The sequence below is a fragment of the Euprymna scolopes genome, chromosome 21 (genome assembly GCF_053919585.1).
Source record: "Euprymna scolopes isolate OS-2025 chromosome 21, ASM5391958v1, whole genome shotgun sequence".
Taxonomy (NCBI): Eukaryota; Metazoa; Mollusca; class Cephalopoda; order Sepiida; family Sepiolidae; genus Euprymna; species Euprymna scolopes.
Window position 1 is genome coordinate 119,898,091 of NC_136502.1, and position 13,863 is coordinate 119,911,953.

The 13,863-nt window shown below is 30.8% G+C and overlaps 1 long non-coding RNA gene across 1 annotated transcript; it reads right to left on the reverse strand.

Annotated features, from left to right (window-relative positions):
- Window positions 1-1,362: 1,362 nt before the first annotated feature.
- Window positions 1,363-7,663, reverse strand: LOC145242690 (uncharacterized). Its single transcript, XR_013862812.1, has 2 exons — window positions 1,900-7,663; window positions 1,363-1,847 (listed from the first exon to the last, which is right to left on the reverse strand). It is a non-coding gene; the product is annotated as an uncharacterized LOC145242690 (long non-coding RNA).
- Window positions 7,664-13,863: the final 6,200 nt, after the last annotated feature.

The following is a 13,863-nucleotide window of genomic DNA, read 5'->3' on the forward strand; positions in this document are numbered from 1 at the left end:
TGCCTAAAATAATACTATTAACATGTTAGCTATTCTGCTAATCGTTTTAAAATACAGTTGTACTTGTTTAAGTGTAGTCGATAGCATATTAGATTAATACTATGACCCGTGAACTGCAAAAATACTGAGCTAAGATGAAGCATGTGTATGTATATTTGGAGATAAATTGGTGTGCAATATTTTAATTTTTCGTAAATATTTTTTCTTCCTCTGTTTACGTCCCGTGCTAATCCTGAAATGTTTCTTAGTTAAAAGTATATTTTTACAGTAAACTTAGCTATTAAATGGCCATGTAAAATCAGACCATACTTTAATAAATTAGGATGTATATATATATATATATATATATATATATATATATATATATATATATATATATATATATATATATATATATATATATATATTAGTAGCCATCGATATACAGTCCTGTTTACAGTAAACTTAGCTGGTCATGTAAAAGTAGACCTTATTTAGTAAATCAGGAGATGTATATATATATATATATACATATATACATATATATATATATGTCTGTGTGTGTGTATATATATATGTAGGGGTGTATATATATTATTAAAAATTGGAGAATAAATTAAAAAAAGACGGCCAATCCCCGTTCTGCAAAAGTAGCGATTTGTGTTTGTTTGTTTGTTTACACTGTTATAGGTTTATGTTTATGTACGCATGCGCAAACGGAAGTGGTAGAGCGCATGTGTTGTTACAACACTCGTTACAAGGTTGTTTGAGTTTTATGCATATATATACATGTATCAGTTTGTATGTGTGTATATATAGGTTTTTGTGTATATATATGCATATATATGTGTTTGTATATATATGCATATGCATATGTATATATTTATATTTATTGGTATTTATTGTAAAGTTCGCATTTAGGTCACGTTTTGCATTGATACTAAACACGTTCAAAACCATGAGAACATAAACGTAAAACATCCATATATTATAATGAATGATCTGAAAAGTTATTAAAATTGAGTTGTTAGTTTTTACATCAATGTTTTCTTTCATAGAAATTTCGAATGTAACACTTGAATCTGGTTATCATAAAAAAGGTACATTTGTATATAAATAATTATATATATATATATAATTATTTACACACTTAATGTGAAAAGGATTAATTTTACTATGAGAAACATTCAGTGGAATACAAAATCATATAAACTATGTTATTTGATCATTTAGTAGAGAATAAAGACGTAAACTTGTTTTATTTAAACTTGATGTAAACATCAAATAATTTGTGAAATATCCGAAATATATCCCAGTGTCAATGGCGGTTTACATACATAAATATATATAGATAGATTACATAAATACACATATTTGTCTAAGTTTATAAAATTTATGTTGTGATCGTGCATTTTGTGTTTTTCTATATGCATCTTTGATTATCGTCAGCTTTGCTTATTTTATATCGATTCATATCGTTTGTAATGTTCTGTTGAAGGAACTCACGTTGATTTTCTGCAGTTGCTATTATTTAATATTGAATATTGTCATTAATTGGGCATTTTTGAATTCACAATTAAAACAGGTTACAAGGAACACTATAATATAAAAAAAAACAAGTTTTGTAGTAGTTATTTGTGGCTTTGTTAATTCATTACCTGATAAGATTAGTTTTCATTGTAGACAATAAAGGAATATTTTTCAATTGAAGCTCTTTTTCAATTGCGTAATTCTTTTCATGGAATAAATTTTAAGTTTCTTCAACATATTTTCAAGTAAATAATATTGTTCGAAAATTCCAACAAATTATTTTCAAGTACGTTAATTCCGAGGGCGTATCATTTTTACAGTTCCTTATCGAGTATGACCTTTTGAATTAAGCTGTAAATTACTTGCAAGCAGTTCCTTATCGAGTATGACCTTTTGAATTAAGCTGTAAATTACTTGCCAGCAGGATGTTCACTCATCCTTCCCTTGATCTTCTTTGAAGGTGCACCCAAATCGTCATCGAAAAGAGTGCCCAGATTGACTCCTTTTCCATGAAAAATATTTTCGATGTTTCCCTTGGAAAAATGAAGTAAGTTCAATTTAGGCGTACCATTCGAATCGCCATCTTCATCAGGCGCGTTTGCTTCGCAGTATATTGCTAAGGAAAAAAGAAGACATGTTAGAAGTAACATAGAGATTTTAGTCGTCATTCTGATTCCTGTTTTTGCTTGAACACAGAGAAATTAATCCGCGAACTTTTTAGGAAGGTAAGTTTACTTTATAGAAAACTTATCAACCTCTAATATTGTTATATATTCGGGGGGGTCATAAAGGAGATTTTGTCAAGGAGATTCGTGTACGTGATCGTCTAGTTTCTAATGGTTTTATTTTTGATGTCTTCGTGGGTGTGTGTTTGTGTGCATGCATTTCTTAACATACCTTTATTCATGTGTCGTCGGTTGTTCCTCTGGTTTTCATTGTCTCTTGGAGGGGAGCTAGCCTGTTGGATGAAGAATTCACTCCAAGACGATGAAATGGTTTTTATGTTTTTATTCACCTTCCAAAGGTCGACACAGAATGGAGGTGAACCTTGCTTGTTTGATGATACACGTCAGCGTCCTCCCCAGCCCAGGGGGGGGGACAGCTGAAAAGCCGTCTGTCTTATTCAACACCCGAAAACCCAACTGCCAAGAAAGAATCAGCTAACCTCATCACATGATACCACGTCATCTGGTCAGCTGACCCTTCTTTTGCAAACGTGTCCACTGTCCACGTTATTCACCTCTCTCTCTCTCTCTCCCTCTCCCTCTCTCTTTCTCTATTCTCTAATAGAGACACACAGAGAGAAAATAGAAAGAGTAAGAAAGCCAGAGAGGGGGGATGCTCTTTAACATTCCTCCAGCCCTTTTTTATCAAAATGTATGGCAAGCCATACATTTTTAATAACTAACTAACTAAAAAAAATAATTATGTCCGAAGTACCTCTCTATTTTTTCACTTTCCGGACTCTCCCCTTTTCCAAGAAAGATCAGGCACCAGTACTCTTCTACAACACTATCAACCCTTCTGCTGCTTCTCAAAAGTCCCTCCTAGACATTAACTTGCTTCCAAGTTAGACAAAGATACAGCTTTGCAGATATACATCTTGTCTAGGCGGTCGCATTGTTGGATATTTTCCACTGACTCTGCTCTTTATTTGGACCACTTGGCCAAACAAATGGAGACTCCATTTTCGATCACTTTTTCGAAATGGGGCCAGCATATCGCAATTACGACCAGAACGTCGGATGCTCCATGTTGGTGGTAGCTTTATCGCATGGGGACTCGAACCCCAGACCCTCAGATTAAAAGTCTGATGCTCTACCGACCCAACCATCCCACTCGCGTTCTCGACTTTCAGCATAGGCCTAAGTCCCAGTTTTTTTTTCCTTTACTGTAATGCCCTGACGTCTTTCTCTGAGTGGTCCTATTACTGGAGCTTTGTTCTATTCAATCTACTACTTCGGGACTTCACAAAGCTCTTCTACTAACTCCCTTGGTTGGTCTAAGTCAAGATACGCCTTCACACTGATTCACTCGGAGCCTGTTTGAGTTCCTGGAACCCGACAAGATACGGAATCATCACTCCCTAACTAATGCGCCATCGATTTCTAACTAAGTAGTTTTCCCTTTGTGATTTTTCCGCATTCCCAGCAAGTCCCAAGATTCCAACCCAGATATCCCTCACACATTCCTCTAAAAAAATAAAAAAATAATAAGGCTCTATCTTGTCCCTTACGTAATCTGCATCTTTCCCTTTCTTCTATCTCCCCGTGATTAGGCTTGGTACCGACTGTCCAGTCGCTCCGTACCCTGAGGAATTATCGCGACCTCGCACGCCAGACTTTTGTTGGACAAGACTTATTGCCGTTGCTTGGGCCTACGTGGCATCTTCCAACTCACTGGAACCACTAGTATTGTTTTAACAGGGTTCTCATTACTCTAAAATAGTATTTCCCCTGCCAAATTTTCTAATTTGTGACAATACGGTGGCTTATAAAAAAAATAAAACAACAGAAAAAACTGCTTTCTACAGCCTAATCGCCTTGTAATTCTCATGAAAAAAATGCAACTACGCGCTAAACGTCCCTAAAATATAACTGAACCAACCAAATCTATTCCAAAATAATTTAATTTAATAATACCAATTAAATTCACCCAGCATGGTTTTTTTTAATTTTGGTACCTTTAATTCACAATATGGTAACATTTTATTTTCCTAAGTACTTGCATACATATTTCATTCATCTTCTCTTGAGCGATTCGTAACATAATGGCCACGTCAGCCATTGCACCCCCTCTGCCCCTTACGCCATGTCAGAGGGCATTTTTTTGCTCCCTGAAGTTGATTACAACTAGATCCGCTCACGCTGGACAGAATACATTCCGTTCACTGCTATGTCAGAAAAAACTTTCTTTTTTTTTTCCAAAGTCGGTAAGCGCAACCTGCCTTGAAGACACATAGCTTCACGGAAAACATCGGATTTCCACACATGAAGTACTCAAACTTGCTCCATGTTGATTCTACTCGAAATCAACAGAAATCACGATAAAAAAAAAATAAAATTCGAATCATTTCCCGAGAATAATGAAATTAATAACTACCCATGTAATTCAACACCTCTCCAAAATTCTAACATGCTTGCCACAGAAATTAAATTCCATTCACGCCCCACTTTTTTCTTTCATTTCTTCATATAGTTTATTTAACCCTATATTTATCCTTTTTTTTTTTTTTTTTTACCTTACTTATGTGGTCAAAACGTCACTCATGTCGAATAGAACATTTATTCTACATTTCGAAAATTGAAATTAATACCGACTGAACCTTTGACTCTTCCGAAACTTTTTTTTTTTTTAAATCATTTATTACACTGTTTAAATCTTATTTCTTTCTCCCTATTTTATTATTACTATTTAATTAATTAAAAACACATTTTTTCTTTTATTAATCCTTCTTTCCATAGACCCCACAAGCAAGATTCCACCTCCCCATTCTGCGAAAAAAAAATACATGTCACAGAGTAAGAAAATCCTGCACAATACCATTTTAGAACACATCAATTACATAAAGAAAATAAATGAAAAAAATACAAAAATATCCTATAAGCATTCAGAAAGTCCCATCTTACTAATAACAAAAATCCAAACAACAAAATTTTGTCCACGTCAGCAAAAAAAAAAAAAAAAAAGTTCCTACGAAAAAAATCGCACAATCAGCGAAAAAGAAAAAAAAATCATTTTACAGGACATGATCATTGTCTTTTCATCAACAGTTCATATTGTTTTTTCACTAAAAGCACATGAAATTTCGCAGTTCAAAATTGCAACAAAAATTATTATTACAACAATCTTTCGTGATTGACATGTTTTTTTTTTTTTTAGTAAGGTGACAGGCTCATTTCTGACACACACGTTGTAGCTAACAAGTCATATGTTCTATTTTCTTTTTCTTTTTCTTTCTTTCTGTCCTTCTGTTTTACACTTGCTGTTTAATTCAAAATTAACAATATTTTATCAGTTTGTCTTTCGTTATAGCTGTTTTTTTTTCCAAGTTATTCTACTGTTTTTCTCACAGAATTTTTTTTCTTTTCTTTTCTTTTTTTCTCTTTACTATTATTTTTCCTTATTACTTAGTGTTTTAACGGACCATCGTTGTGTGTGTGTTGATTTGTATTTCTTTTTTTTTTTCTACTAATGTTCTTTCTCTTTTTTTTTTCTTCCAGACATTTTATTGTGTTGTATAGTTTTTTTTTTTTGTTTTTTTTTCTTGTCTTAAAATCTCCTTTCCCTTTTAAGGACCTGTTTCCACGTCGTATTTCTTAAACACAGGTTCGACTTCACATCGATGATGTGAACTTAGTCACGAGCACCAAAACGAATATGTTATATATTCGGGGGGGTCATAAAAGAGATTTTGTCAAGGAGATTCGTGTACGTGATCGTCTAGTTTCTAATGGTTTTATTTTTGATGTCTTCGTGGGTGTGTGTTTGTGTGCTTGCATTTCTTAACATACCTTTATTCATGTGTCGTCGGTTGTTCCTCTGGTTTTCATTGTCTCTTGGAGGGGAGCTGGCCTGTTGGATGAAGAATTCACTCCAAGACGATGAAATGGTTTTTATGTTTTTATTCACCTTCCAAAGGTCGACACAGAATGGAGGTGAACCTTGCTTGTTTGATGATACACGTCAGCGTCCTCCCCAGCCCAGGGGGGGGGACAGCTGAAAAGCCGTCTGTCTTATTCAACACCCGAAAACCCAACTGCCAAGAAAGAATCAGCTAACCTCATCACATGATACCACGTCATCTGGTCAGCTGACCCTTCTTTTGCAAACGTGTCCACTGTCCACGTTATTCACCTCTCTCTCTCTCTCTCTCCCTCTCCCTCTCTCTTTCTCTATTCTCTAATAGAGACACACAGAGAGAAAATAGAAAGAGTAAGAAAGCCAGAGAGGGGGGATGCTCTTTAACAATATCATGTCAGCAAGACTCGCTTCTTTTATATTCAAATGTCTCATGAAATAACAATTAAAATGTTTAATTCAAATCATCAAAGAGAAATAATGAAAAGACAATGATTTAACTACAATCTAAAACATACCAGAGTTTTTTTTTATTTGATTTCACGGCAAATCAAACTTCCTAGATTAACATTTAATCTTGTGAGGATAATTAATTCAAACTTCAATGAGATGTGCAAGCATAAAAGTAACGTTTATTATTCATAGAAAACACATATAACTAAACAAGTTTATAAAAAAAAAAACACAAAGGAACCTGTAAAACTTTGCTACAGTTACCTCCCTTTGTCAAACATATTACTTTTACACATACGGAACCACTGCGAATGCAATTCCATCAACTGAGCCATAAGTCATTTTCTTTTTTTTTCTTTTCCAAGGTCGTGACCAACATGACTGACGAAGGTCGGAAGCTACACTGACCGAAACGCAAGATAAGAACAAGTGTCCGATACAAACACGTAATGCAAATAATGATACATTATCGCACAAATCCAGAACTGTACAAGAAAAATAGTTTGAATGCCTATTAAAGCCCGAAACCTTATAGATGTGACATAGCTATATAGAGTTTAAACCTATGCACCTAACTAAATTTTCAGACTGTGAAGTCGCCAAGCCGAATATAATAGTGTGCCATATATTCCCTCCTATTTAGGTTCACTGACACAAAAGCCCTATATTTATATCTATTAACTGCTGCACAACGATTCTGCGCGATATGGCGACAGCAGCAAAAACACAAAGTGGCTTTTGGGTGCCTTTTATATTGTTCTTATACACCTGTAAAACAACGAATTGTCTTATAAAAACATGCATTTCATTAAAAATGACTACCAATTTGAATCTGAAGTTATGGGTCGACCTATATTCTCTCCATATTCATATCCGGATACACAAAACATACTTACCCGGCTAAAAACTGTTTAAAATAATGTTCTGAATCATCCCATCATCGTTATCATAGGTTGAAAGACAACGAGACACCCATATTTAACACAACTTTCTCGATAAAATGTTGACGCAAATTTGTGAATGCAACAAATAAAAATATTCGTATAATAGAATATATAACTCTTTATATAATAAAAATTGCAAAAATATTGATCTAAAAGTTTATTTTTATTTAATTAGTAAAAATAAAAAAGGTGATCTTTATTTTCGATGTTTTTTTCGAAAAAAGTACGGAGGCCTGTAAGCAGCAATATCTTTAGATATATAAGTGCCAAAAGAAAACGTAAACATTAATTTTAATTAACTTTTGTCTGTGTAGTTCGTTAAAATGTTAGTTTTACAATGTAAATATGAAAATCCGATAGTAAAAAAATGGAACAAATAAACGTTACTGTCATTGTGAAAAAGGCTGAGGTTTTTCACACAGCTTCGGTGCTGCCAAATAAACTGCGAAGACTACCAGTACTCTGATGCGAAATAACTTTATTAAACACACTTTTTACATTCCTGCGGTATCAATTCGTTTATCCCTCCAAATATGAATATAAAAGTCCAAATATATTTTTACAAATTAATTAATTATGTTTTTGTTATGTTTCGTTAATATTGCTTGGTCGCTCTCTGCAACTAATACTTAGTAAAAAAAATATATTGTAAATTATTAATGCGAAATTGGTAAATGTTATATCCATGCATGTCAACAAGAAGCCTACTATGTTTCCTATGGTCAATCAAACTGATGACATTTTTTATAAACTTAGATAAAACTTCTAAGCCTTATATTAAATATACATATATGTATATATTAAATTATATATATATATATATTTATATATATATATGTATATATATAGATTTCGAGTCTGTAGACTTAAAATTGACAGAATTATTGCGTAGGGAAATGTACCCAGCAAGGCGGACACAGACAGAGAAACAGACAATTTCACTTTATATGTATAGATTAAAGATTAAAAAGATCGTTTGAAGTATGCGACTATTACCACCTAGCGATGAGTAGAGGAATAGTAAGCTGAAACAACAAACAGAAGACGATGATAATAGTTGACGAATAAATATCTAATGATGTATCTCCAATGGATTTCAATAATGAAAATAATATAACAATCGGTATGGACCTGACCATGGATGAGTAGAGGAGAACGAACAAAAAAACTCGGATTTATAAGATCAAAATTCCAACCTTGATTGTCCTTCGAGGCCGTAGCGCAGTGAAAAGAGACGTTGAATCCCTACGGTTTCTGGTAAGCATTGTTTGTAGATAACGATTTAAATATTACACAAAGCCGGCTAAAACGTGTCGAGACGACACCAACTAAAACAGTTATTATTGCGGATACGATAAAGAGATTAATCATTCTTATCCCGTCCCGGTTTATCACATGAGTAATAATAGTTGGCCGAAACGTTGTGACCCAAATACTAGTAGATGAAGATAATAGTCCGAGTATATATATATATATATATATATATATATATATATATATACATATATATATATATATAAATTACTCATTTCAAAAGGATTCAAATAATAAAAATACATTAAATCGATAAGCTTGTTTAGATGACCGAAAATATAATTACCTCCCCAACAATGTTTTACTAAAAAACTAACGGCAAAATGCCAGAAACATATCATCTCAATTCTAAACATTCGAACAAATGAACATATTCTCTTTATCTATAGATAATATATCAGGACTTGTACAAAATCTCATTGTTATTTAATAATTTTATTATTTGTTTAGCAGTAAAACTACCTTAAAATTTTCACAATGTAAACATTTTTTTTCTATTTACAAGCTACACTCCATCAACACAGACTTGTCCAAATACTTTAACGTCTTAAATGCTAAAACTAAGATGAATACGCAGCAATTAAAAGGTGGTATACTGCTTTAAAATGCAAAATTGCTCAAGGTATCAGATTAGTGTTTTAACAATTTTCCATGAATATTTCATAAGGAAACAAGTCGTTTTACCTGTCTCGTTGCATCATTACTTAGGATGATCGAATGTTTAAGAGATAGGTTTTGAACTTTTATAGGATAAAAGATAATTTTATGCACCGATAAGTAAATCTGAAAAGACATTGCGATCAACCAGATCAATCAGTGATGAAATCAGTAATAAATTACTGGGCAGCAACATATTTAATCGTTTTCAATAAGACAGGTAAACGTTTAAATATTTGGTCGAACCAATATAAATACAACATAAACCGTATATTTTCAGGTGTTTTCCTTATGATTATTGGCTACTTATTTGGTAAGATGAGGTTAGTAATTACTTCAAAAATTGTAAGTAAAATGTATTTAAAAAAAAATAAGGTTCATTACATGACAAATATAATTATCAGTAAATCGTATATATTAGATGTTATTATATTCGATTTGGCGATTCTACTGTTTGAAAACGTAGTTTTGTACGTAGTGTCTGTTTCGATTGAAACTGTATATGTTTTATGGGTTCTAACTTTAAACCACTTACAAATTTGTGGTTTAAGGTGGCATTTATTCTTATGTAATAATAATTATTTTTTATATCATTATATATGTTCTTCCCGAAAAATGCGCATCAATAATGCCATTGTCACATATAATTGAAACGTAGACACATTAATTCAGTGTTTTATAATACAATACTTAAATAAAATCATGGCCTTTAAATTGTAGTTTCCAAAAGATATAAAGCTGAGTTATTAACTTGATTCTCTCGTGGTTAGCCATAAATAAAAGTAATTAAATACGAAAGTAATAAAATGTGTGCCAAAAAAACAACAATTTCATTCTCATTTATATTTAATTGTACATTTAATGTGTTTTCCTTTCGTTATTACAGATTCATGAATCTCATTAAAATTTAAAGTTTTTTGTTCTCAAGGTTAAGTTGGATTATAAAAGAAGCAGATGTTGAAGCTCAAACGCTAAACTCCACTAACGACTTTTTGGAGACGTTTATAAATATCTGCATAGTTCTGTTGATTCACCAAAAATCTGATAAATTTTAATTCTACGTTCCAGTAAGAACGGGGATCAGAATGGAATACAAACTCTCAATGTTCCTCTTACCATTTCTTCTTTTCTCATTAATGATATTATACTGTGAAGCCAATGTGCCTGGTGGAGATGATGAACCAGATGGTAGTAAAGGAATGAAGAAATTAGATTTCACAAAAGGAGGCATCGAAAACGTTATTAAAGGAACATTAGTAAACATGGCCACTGCATACGATCAAGACAAGCCTGAATCAGTAAAGAATATCCGAAAAGGTGAAAGAATTTCTATGGTCAAAAATTCAGCTGGTAAATAAACTCCAGATTTCTTCAATTTGCGTTAATCGATGACGAAATGTAACAGCTATTCTTGCTTGGACTACTTCGCATGTCTTCGAGATTTCTGTTTTGGGTGTTACAACAGAATCGCTTAATTGAAAATGTGTTCAAAAATATTAAATTTGCCTCATAAAAATAACGAAAATAACTTTAACTACAGAACTGCTAAGCTTTACTTAAGTTGTAAATGTTTAACTAAAAGTCTAATTGTTTCCTCAATATATTTTTACGTTTATGTGCTTATAAAATTCATATAATTTAGAAATGACAAAAATTACAGTATTTTGATTTTTACCTGAATCATTTGTGAATACACCAGTTTCAAATGTAAATGACTATTATGAAAAAAAAAACAACCATTCAAAAGAATCGTCTACAGTTCGGTAAAAAGAAAATAACAAACAAATACAGAAAAAAAAGCAATGCTTAATTTTATCAATTACATACTGACAAACTCTACACACCTATATGCTAAAGAATTACATGCATATAAGAACTCTATTTATGTATGCAATTATCTATTTTTATATATATATATATATATATATATATATATATATATATATATGTGTGTGTGTGTGTGTGTGTGTGCGTGCGTGTGCGTATGTTTGCATACATGCATATATATATATACATCTATATGTGTGTATTATCTGAATGTATGCGAGGATCGTAATGCATGTTTTAATAAATTATCTCTAGTAATGTACCTGATATTTTCATCTTTATCTATTAAAACACTGTTTATCTTATAGTACAATTACACAAATCATTAATCAAAATATTGTGATTTTCTTTGTTATTAGCGACATCCTCTAAGTAAATAAAACCTTTTTTGCACAATCATCTTGTTTCTTGTTATGTATATACTTAATTAATTATTGTTATGTATATAATTAATTAATTATTGTTATGTATATACTTTATTAATTATTGTTATGTGTATACTTTATTAATTATTGTCATGTATATACTTAATTAATCATTGTTATGTATATAATTAATTAATTATTGTTATGTATATAATTAATTAATTATTGGTATGTATATACTTTATTAATTATTGTTATGTATATACTTTAATAATAGTTGTAATGTATATACTTAATTAAGTATTGTTATGTATATAATTAATAAATTATTGTTATGTATATAATTAATTAATTATTGTTATGTATATACTTTATAAATTATTGTTATGTATATACTTTAACAATAATTGTAATGTATATACTTTATTAATTATTGTTATGTATATACTTAATTAATTATTGTTATGTATATACTTGATTAATTATTGTTATGTATATAATTAATTAATTATTGTAATGTATATACTTTATTAATTATTGTTATGTATATACTTAATTAATTATTGTTATGTATATACTTTATAAATTATTGTTATGTATATACTTTATTAATTATTGTTATGTATATACTTAATTAGTTATTGTAATGTATATACTTAATTATTGTTATGTATATACTTTATTAATTATTGTTATGTATATACTTGATTAATTATTGTTATGTATATACTTAATTAGTTATTGTTATGTTTATACTTAATTAATTATTGTTATGTGTATACTTAATTAATTGTTGGTATATATATATATATATATATATATATATATATATATATATACTTAATTAATTATTGCTATGTATATACTTAATTAATTATTGTTATGTATATACTTAATTAATGTCCTTATAAAAAATGGAGTATTGCGTTTCCAAACAGATTAATTACGTATTTGTAATGTTTAAAAACGTAATTTTTAAAAACATTTTTAAATATTTAAATATTATACATGTTATTTGTTGTAGTTTTCAATTTATTCAATGTTTGTGACTATGATCTAAGCATATGTGCACGGTTTATATTCCGTCTTGTGTTTATTTGATTCAGCATTTTTGCTATAGCTTAAATTATAGCACACACACACACACATATATGTATTGTCAGATTCTTAAACAAACAATAATATTACATATGTGTTTACATGTTTCAGTTTCATTCCAATTCAGGGAGGCCACTTCATCTGACAAAAAAGAGGCGATATTGAAAAGAGTGGCTGGATTACATTGTTTTTTTTTTTGAATGAAACATATTCGTGCGCGGTTTACGTTTCGGTAGAAAGTGGAGTGTATTCATTGTGAGTCTTAATAATAGAGGTTTTGGAGGGGCTATGGTAAGAAAAGGAAGGATGGGTGATGGTTGAAGAAAGATGGTTGCAAATTTGTCGCAGTTGGGAAGTATACTATAATTTTCACGCGGCGGTTGTTTATTAGCCTATGTTTTCGCTTTGATAAAAAGAAATATTATACCCATATCGCTGTTACTGCCCTATCTTTGGTCTTGGTGATTGTTTTTCTTTTCTGGTGGTTACTTCATCATCCGTCTACATTATTGATAAAGTCTATTTTTATTTATTTACTTATTTATTTATCTATTTATTAAATGTCACGCTTTTTCTATCCGTTAATTTGCGTCAAACAGACCTGACACTGAAGACGGTCACTAGTATACATACATATGTATATATATATATATATATATATATATATATATATATATATAAATATATATATATATATACATGCCCGCATACATACATATATGCACACACATACACTTATACACATACATATAAAACACATATATGCATAGATACATACACAATACATCATACACATACATATACATACATATGAATACACAAGACGGTCAATGGCATACATATATATAAATGCAAATAAACACATACACACACACATACATGTCTGTAAACATAAACACAAACATTATATACATATCCAATACGTAATACACATACATATACATAGACACACGCATACATACACATTCACCTACATATAAATACTCGCACATATACAATTGCATACACACATATACATACATAGACACTTATGCACACATATGCACATATATATACATACACTTACCTACATATACATACACATACATGAATATGCACTCATACACAAACATGCA